An 8,653-nucleotide genomic window follows, 5' to 3' on the forward strand; every position below is an offset into this window, starting at 1 on the left:
GAATCCCATCCAGTCTAAACGCGACGCCGTTCAAAACGGTTGCTTTGAAAAATGTTTTAAATAAGTCTATCAAACGTTGTTATGATTTAATTGTAGTTGAATAACAGTTATTATAAATAGCAGTTGTAAATATGTATGTAATGCAAGTATAGTTCAGTGATTGTAACGCGACTTCGTGACATGTGTTCGAGGGTACAGTTTTGAAATAGTTTAGTGTACGGATGTTGTAAAGTTGCAAAAAGTGTTCGAGAAAACGGAAATTTTATTTGAACGTTATATGGTAAGTTGTGGTTGTAGTTATGTAATCTACATTATAACTGGATATATCGATGTTACCGTGAGATTGTCCGTCGGTTAAAGAACAAAGGCCGAAAGGTAAACTAGTTTGGAAAGTAGGCGGTTTTTGGTATTAATTTGTCTCGTAAGATGAACCGTTGGGATATTAAGGATCTTTGCTCTTTTGCTTTGGTAAAGTTAACGTAGGGTTGTACAAGAAATTTGTACTTTTAATAAATATTGACAATAATACCGTCATGGTATGTCATTTTTTAATTTGCAGGGTATTTGATTAAAATCTCGATTCGTTTAAGTTACGACGGCAGATGTGAAGTTAAAGTTAATTTTAATCAGGATCCATGAAGTAAGTAGACCTTAATTAGCTAAAGTTTTAATTTTTATGTTGGATTGGTTTTTATTCAGTGTATTAAGATTGTTTGAGAATATGTTATGAAAGATTGGTGTGCTTGTTGTTGACATTGTTTTGATTTGGAACAGATAATAAATGCAGAAGTAGTAAGATGTGTTCCTTAACCAAGCATCTACATAACGGTTTGGTCTACACGAATTTAATAAGCACGATTGGTAAAGCTTTTGTTTTGGCCTGACATTATTATTGCCAAGTTGTCCTGATTTTTTTGGCGACGTAACTATTCTAACTTTTATTGCGATATATTAAAAGTAAGTTCCTTTATAAAGTAAGATTAATATTAATGGATGCTTTTAGTTGTATATTTAATATTGAAAACAGTGATGGTTAGTTCCTGTGATATTTTCCCACAGTAAGACGGCAGTGTTGTTACACAGAGTGGAACTAATTGCACGGTCATTGCCTCTCACGATTGTTTCTACTATTGTTTTATAAATATTAAATCACGTGTTGCCATATAGTTTATATTATTGCAAAGGTTTTATTATAATTTCGTGAGTGTCATGATTGTGAAAGTTGAAATATTATTAGTTTAGGTACCTACTCTTACCAAGTTTATTGAATCCCTACAGACTATTGAATCGTTTCTTACGTTACGAGATTCATACATACAGACATCACCAGCTCACTGTATGTCCCCACTGAGGGGCTCGGAGCCTACCCTAAATTAGGGTGACTAGGCCATAGTCAACCACGCTGGCCCAGTGCGCTCCTAATCTTACCAATTATTCTAAATTCGAAAATTTCGATGGATGGATGGTTGGATTTCTAGAGCTTATAGTCTAAACGGCTGAAAGGATTTGGATGAAATTTAGCACAGATAGTCTGCAGCATAGTCTGGAAGAACACAAGGGCTACTCTAGCTTTTTTAAATTTCATGCGGACGAAGTCGCAGGCGAAAGTTAATTGTTCCAAATATAGTTTATTGTAATATAGCTGTTACTTAAAAGATTAATCAGTGAAAAATTCTAACCTTCAGTCTATAAGTTCAGGGTACAACTGAATTACTTTGTTGGACCGTTTTGTTAGAAGTTTTTCGGATGTCAAAGAACCACCTTTCTTTATAAAGTGTCATTATGTTTTTATGTCTTCCGTAATTTCCTGTTAATCCGAGTAGGACATCGCTCCTATGGATTTATTTCCTGCACTGACATGTGGTTGAAATTCCTTTCTACTTCAGTGATTATCGGTTCTCACGTTTAATCCGGCTAGCTTAATGAATATGCTTTAGGGGTTAGGAATACGGTACAGCCGCGCCCCTAGATTAAGTATTTTCATTTTAGTACCCTGATATCTTTATTTTAGGCTACGAGTTCGTCCGTTACATTAACACTTTAAGATACGTTAATGAGCGTCCATGATTCATTGAGTATGACTGTGTCATCACTTGATAGTCTTTTGTTTTGCTTTTTTTTAAATAAAAAGTATGGCAAGTCAATAATGATCTTTATTAAGGGTGGCCTGAATGTGGTTATTTTTAAAAAAATCTTCGGTTTTAGCGATATCGTTAACTTACTAAAACACAGTTTCATATTTAGAGAAAAGTAATTCAGAAATAATATAAGAGCGGGCGCACAAATTTAAGTAAACTATCGCACAACTGTTGTGCGATTGTCGATTGTTTCAAAGCCAATTGAACTGTTTAGTTGCTCAATAAAAATCGAGTATGCGCACCTGCATATTAGCTCACAGGAAAGGCGAGACTAAACAGTTATGCGATATTTTAGTTTCAGGTGTGCGCAAGCTAAGAACAATAGAATTTAATTGTCACATTGAAGAGACAATTCACATAAGTTAATGACAAAATGTCTGACACAGTTTTACAAATTGACGTCAAGCGGCCAGCAATTGACCCAACGCTTTGGCGTTAATTAAAAACGAGACCAAGTGTTGAACTAATTTAGAACAATAACCAAGGCAACAATAAACTGCTTTCAACAATCACTACAATGGAAACAGGATTTATTCAATTTTTATTCAACCCTCGACCAGTGATTAATACCAACCCTCGTTTAAGAAGCCCTGACGGATTAAATTACGAATGCTGTATGCTGTAGTAAATGCATGTTTTACAAGCACTTACTTATATAATTTTTAAGACTGTCTACATGCTGATATAGATTACTAGCTTTCGCCCGCGACTCCACGCGTGTTGAATTAAATAAAAACAAAACTTAGTAGCCTATGTGTTCTCCCAGACAATCCTCTACATCTATACCAAATTTCATCGAAATCCGTTCAGCTGTTTAGGCTACAAAATCTAACAAACATCCTTCCATCTAAACTCTCGCATTTATAATATTAGTATGAAGTATGATTAGTATGAATGGTATGATAGATAGATTCATAACATTTTTTTTAAGCTCTGCGAAAGTTTCATTTTTCCTTCAAAGTGAAATCTTCATTACGTATGGATCAATCTTAACAAAGAAGGTAGTAGATATTTTTTTATAACATTGTATCTATAGATAAAAGTCGAGGTCCTTTACCTGTTTCGTGATACATTTAAAGCACTTTCACAATACACAATAGCGGTTTTCTTACAATGTGTACCTACCTTTAGAATTTGTATTGTCATCTAGTGAATACCGTGCTTTATAATATTCGAAATCGTCCTATTGTCAAGTTCCTTTTAAATCTGATGTAGAGTACATTATAAATATTATTTGCTGTAAGATTCTGTCGAAAATGAAATGCCGTAAAATTCTATTTCAGTTTATTGATATCATAACATAAAATGATATCGCAAAATATCGAAATACAGGCTTCGTCTTCATTGAGGGCCCTGGAACACTTATTCTGTACAGTTAACTGATGATCGATTTTTTGATTTTTGATTACTCGCTGTATTCTTGGATGTAAATAGATTATTTTACATTTTTTTTAATTAATCTTATACTACTAACATTATAAATGCGAAAGTTTAGATAGATGGATTTCTGTTAGAGTCTGTGGCCTAAACGGCTGAATGTATCTCGATGAAAGGCATAGATGTAGAGCATAGTATGGGAGAACGCATAGGCTACTTACTTTTGATTTTTTTTGTTTTTTTTTTTTAATTCCACGCAGACCCTGTCTGTAAAAAATGTATTTCGTTGCCACATGCATTATTCGTGCATATTGCTGAAAGTATGTGGTAATTTGATATTTACATAGATACCATAAACCTACCATTCTTGGAACAGTGCGACCTGTGCTGCGTAAGATAATTGAATACAATAATGACGTTGAAAGTGTTTGCTTTTATTACGTACGACGATTGTGTTTTTGTCCCGCGGTCTTCATCATTTATAGTCTCTCATGTTAAAGGAATAATACGGCAATTTCAAAACGATTTCGCTTTAGTAAAATTGCACAGACGTTGAATTCTGATCTCGTTCAACCTATTCGAAAAGAAAGAGACATAAACTCATCAGATTCTTATCTCAGTTTTTTCAAAGAGAAAGAGCGGGAGGACAATATGTAAAGATATTTCGGAAGGATTGTTAAGTCTTCTAATTTTGTAGAACCATTGTCCTACGAAGTTTACGCATTAGTTCAACAATCACAAACCATGCGCATCGCTCTCACGAATCTGACCAAAATCTGTGAAATGAAAATCCGTCCGTTTTTTTTCAATCACGCTTTTCTTTACAAGGCAATTGATCGGTCCCGACCTCTTCCATCCCGAATCAAATGATCAGTGACGCACGAATAACTAAAATGTATTATTTTTAAACTACCATAAGGCTCAAAGTGAAACAATTTACCAAACTTTCTTACCTGCTTTAGTTTGCCAAACTTTTAGGTTAGATTTTTTGTATGCATTTTTGGGTGCAATGTGCATCTTGGGATGATTTTTAATTTTTATACCAGTATTTATAGATTCTGCAGGTTTGAGATTTGTAGTGATGTATTAAATATAGCTATTACAAACAGTTTTTTTTACTAACTGGGCAAACTTTTCGATTACTTAACCACCGATAGGCATCTAGTGAAATTATAAAAAAAAACAGACGAATTGAGTACCTGGAAGTAGGTCAATAAATTAAAATGATTCATGTTATAATTTCTATGTTTTTTTCTTCTTTTTTCTTTCTTTTTGTAGATTTTGTTGCGGTTAAACGCATTGCATTTGTGGTATGAATGAAGTTCTTGTAGCCAGTGGTTCTGTTATTTCTGCAGTACTTGTTCCACCACAATGTCTACAAAACTGGTCCGCGGTTAAACCAGTTAACTTATTACTCTTGTTACATAACATAATGCAACAAATGTACAGGAATTTTGACGAATCTGTGAATAGAAATGAAATCGTAAAACACTGGAGATTCAAAATACTTCGCTAACTCTATTTTTCAATAAAATTATAAAACGTGTTCCATAGTTACGGACTCTATATCGATTTAGTTCAACTTTCTAGTACTAAGCCTAACTTTGACGTCAAAAGTCATTACAAGGTCCAAATAAGTTAGGAAAATCATTATATGAAGGCTAAAATTGAAGAAAACCCTTTAGATCCTTCGCTCTACTAATCTAGGTGCTTGTTAATTGATAGTACATTTAATGTTTTCTTTTGTATTACGTTAATATCTCAGCTGCTAAATTGTATATTATAAATGCGAAAGTTTAGATAGATGGATGTTTGTTATAGTTTGTAGCATAAACGACTGAACGGATTTCGATGAAATTTGGTAATATATAGGGGATAGTCTAGAAGAACACATAGGCCCCTCAATTTTTTTTTAATTCCACGCCGACCGAGTCATGGGCGAAAGCTCGTTTTCTATAATTCTTTATTTCATCGAGCGCCATCTGTCATCTAAAAAGCAACGTCACATCACAAACACTCGAAATAATTTTGCATTCCGTGCATTCTCTATTGTATGCAATTACGTTTGTTTGTTCGTATGTTTTATTTTACACATTTCAGACAACATTTGAATATCAAATACGTTCCTGAGTACAATAGAAGACATGTTTTGAGTACGTTTACATTTCTTGTTAAGATTACCAAACAATGACGAAATTTTCGAGTTACTTGCTAAATAAAGAACACTCTAAATGTGGTTCTTTCATTTGTTTTATGGAATTGAACTGAAAATGAATTATGTATCAAAATATTAAAAACAAATGAATATCTAATTTATGTTAATGAAGTTGTTTTTTAACTTCAAGTTGTGTCAAAGGTTAAACGAAAACGGCTTATTTCGAATACGCCATATAACTAATATGCTAATTTAAATTTAATCCTAGAAAGAGATGGATGGATTGCGTGAAAGGTTACATGATCGAAAAGGGAGTGATGACTGAGATGACGTATGATAGAGTTATTTGGAGGACAAAACCTATTGCGCCGACCCTACGGGAGTAGGATAAGGAGGATGATGATGATGAATTTAAACAAACCGTTAATATGTTCTGGTATTTTTTCCACTTAAAAATGTTTTTAGTTTTCATGGCAATGATTTTTTTTTTAATTTTTAGTTACATACATGACAGTCGGGAAAGAATTGCAAAAACGTATGCACCAGTTTCACGCATTTATTTTAATTTTACATTCTTCGTATCCAGTTTAATATACAATGTCCGTAGCTCCGTTATATTTGGTACTTCACTTGCTTACATGGATATCTGTGCTGTTTGATTGAGATAAACGATGAAAGTATTTACATTAAAATATAACCATAAAAGGCCTTTACAATTAAGTGCCTTGTGAATGTTACATTTTAATTTCTGCACAGAATTTTCTCAACCTGTCATCAAACGTGTCGTTTTTTATGGTCCGTAGCAATAAAAAAATAATTTTTAATATAATATATTCACTGCATGTAAATGATTATGATGACAATAAAGGGGATTTTATTTATTTATTTATTTTATTTAATATGGGTGGTAATTCAAACAATTTAACCGCCAAACCCCACGGTTGCCGAAGCCCGCCGAAGCCCACGCTTCAACTGCAGAAACAAATGATTGGGTTTATTGTTCAATAAGAACGAGATGGGTGATAATATTTTTTCATTATTTGGGATCTCTTCAACCTAAATATAAATTTATTTATAGCTTTCGCCTGAAACTCCGTCCGCGTGAAATTAAAAAAACAAAAGTAAGTAGCCTATGTGTTCTTCCAGACTATCCTCCACATCTATGCCAAATGTCATCGAGATCCGTTTAGCCGTTTAGGCTGCAAACTCTAACATCCATCCATCCGACCATCAAATCTTTCGTATTTATAATATTATAGTAAGTTTAGTAAGATAGATACAGAGTAAGATAGATAGAGGGGGATCAAGGATAGCAAAGTTGACTTCTTTAGATAAGCTATAATTATTCCACGCAATTTACGACTAAAAGAAGTTTCATACGTATCTAGTAGGATTATGTTTAAGCTTTATAGAGACAATTCCACGACATTTACGACTCTTTAATCTTTGCCATGGACAGGGTAGTATGAAATAATGCGAATATAATCTGTACCTGTGTAGATAAGACGGGAACAGATTAGTTCGTTCATCACACACACATGCGGAGAACGATACTCGTTTACACGGTAATATGATTGAATGATTTGCCGCCGGTCGATGACCTTGTGCGCGCGGGAGTGGTTTGTCAACAAGTTGAGTTGTTTTGTCTTAAATGTGAGCAGTCACTCCTTCGCGGTTGCGTACACTTAGTTACTTAACAGCTTTTTTGTGAAGTTCAATTGATTACACGAACTACCCCGCATTCTTTAGTCTTGAGAGTATCTAATAGGATTTCTAATAAAGTTTCAAATGATTCTAGGATTTTATTAATCGTCAGATTAGAAGTTAAACTTGTTGTAGGAATTGCTTGTCGGTTTCCGATAATACTTATGTTTATGCTGGACTTTAGCATTAATTTGAAAGTGCATCCGTCTCTCTTATCATCTCTTAAATGTTCGTTGTAGCATAAGTTGTAAAGTCTTTTCTTTGCTAATATTACCCTATTATCTTATATCCATATAATGAAATTGGAGTGTCTGTTTGTAATATCAAAAGAAAACTTCCAGATTTCGGGAAGATAATGTTGCTGATAACAAAAATCGCATTTTAATTTTTGTCTGCCTGTCTGTCCGCAAGCCGCGTATGTTGCGGGTAATCTCCGACACGGTTGGGCCAATTATGACCGGACTTTCGACGAGGCACGGGCACGGCACTAGGACGGGCATATTATAGACGGGCATAAAAAAAGCATTTTTATCTTAATATTGCGTTGACGAAGTCGCAGGCAACAGCTAGTTTTTAAATCAGTTAATTGTGTGATTTTCGTATAATCACGTGATGGCTGTCAGTTATGTCCAGTCAATCAGGTTGCGTGTCCAAAATGTATTCATCCGTGAAATGCAGATGTCCTACGTACCAGCTGGCAGGATGTAAGTTAACAGCTGTGGACGCCATATTGTTTTTGCTGGGAACAATGTACCCATTGCCCACGCGAGCTATGCGCGGTATGCGATTGCTTTTTGTTCTATAATTCCAGAACAAGGAATTCAATAGCTCTATCGGTTAGATCGATAGTTAATGGTAAAGGAAGTTGAGGGGTTATCGTTCTTGGAGGAAATGTTCCTTTTTTAAACACTTCATGATGTTTAACAGACGGTTAAATAGAATATAGGTACGATAGCACGTTCTTCGTTATGCTAAGTTCTGATACAACAAATCTACTCACGCTGTACAAAACTATCCGTAGTCTTTTCCTACACGCATAGCTAAATATTAGAGGTAAATGTTTTGAATCCAATAATGATGTATTGGATCCAATATTCAATCAACCCTCTCAGGGCCAGCGCGGCCGATTAGTCTGCTAATTTAAGGGATGCTCGAGCCCTTGGTAACCCACGGCGATTGTCGTATGTCGTAATAACATTACACATCCTGGGTATGTCTTTTTGGAATATCCTATATCGTTTTTCTCATGGATTTTAATATTGTTTTCAGTTAGGTTCAC

The 8,653-nt window shown here is 34.5% G+C and overlaps 1 protein-coding gene across 1 annotated transcript in view; it reads left to right on the forward strand.

Annotated features, from left to right (window-relative positions):
* The first annotated feature begins 10 nt into the window (after window positions 1–10).
* LOC106101802 overlaps window positions 11–8,653 on the forward strand; it is a 12,353-nt gene continuing 3,710 nt past the window's right edge. Inside the window, exon 1 of the mRNA XM_013281138.1 lies at window positions 11–280. The gene's annotated coding sequence lies outside the window, so the exon portion shown is untranslated. The remainder of the gene's footprint in view (window positions 281–8,653) is intronic.

Source organism: Papilio polytes, unplaced genomic scaffold, assembly GCF_000836215.1.
Source record: "Papilio polytes unplaced genomic scaffold, Ppol_1.0 DF823935.1, whole genome shotgun sequence".
NCBI classification, from domain to species: Eukaryota; Metazoa; Arthropoda; class Insecta; order Lepidoptera; family Papilionidae; genus Papilio; species Papilio polytes.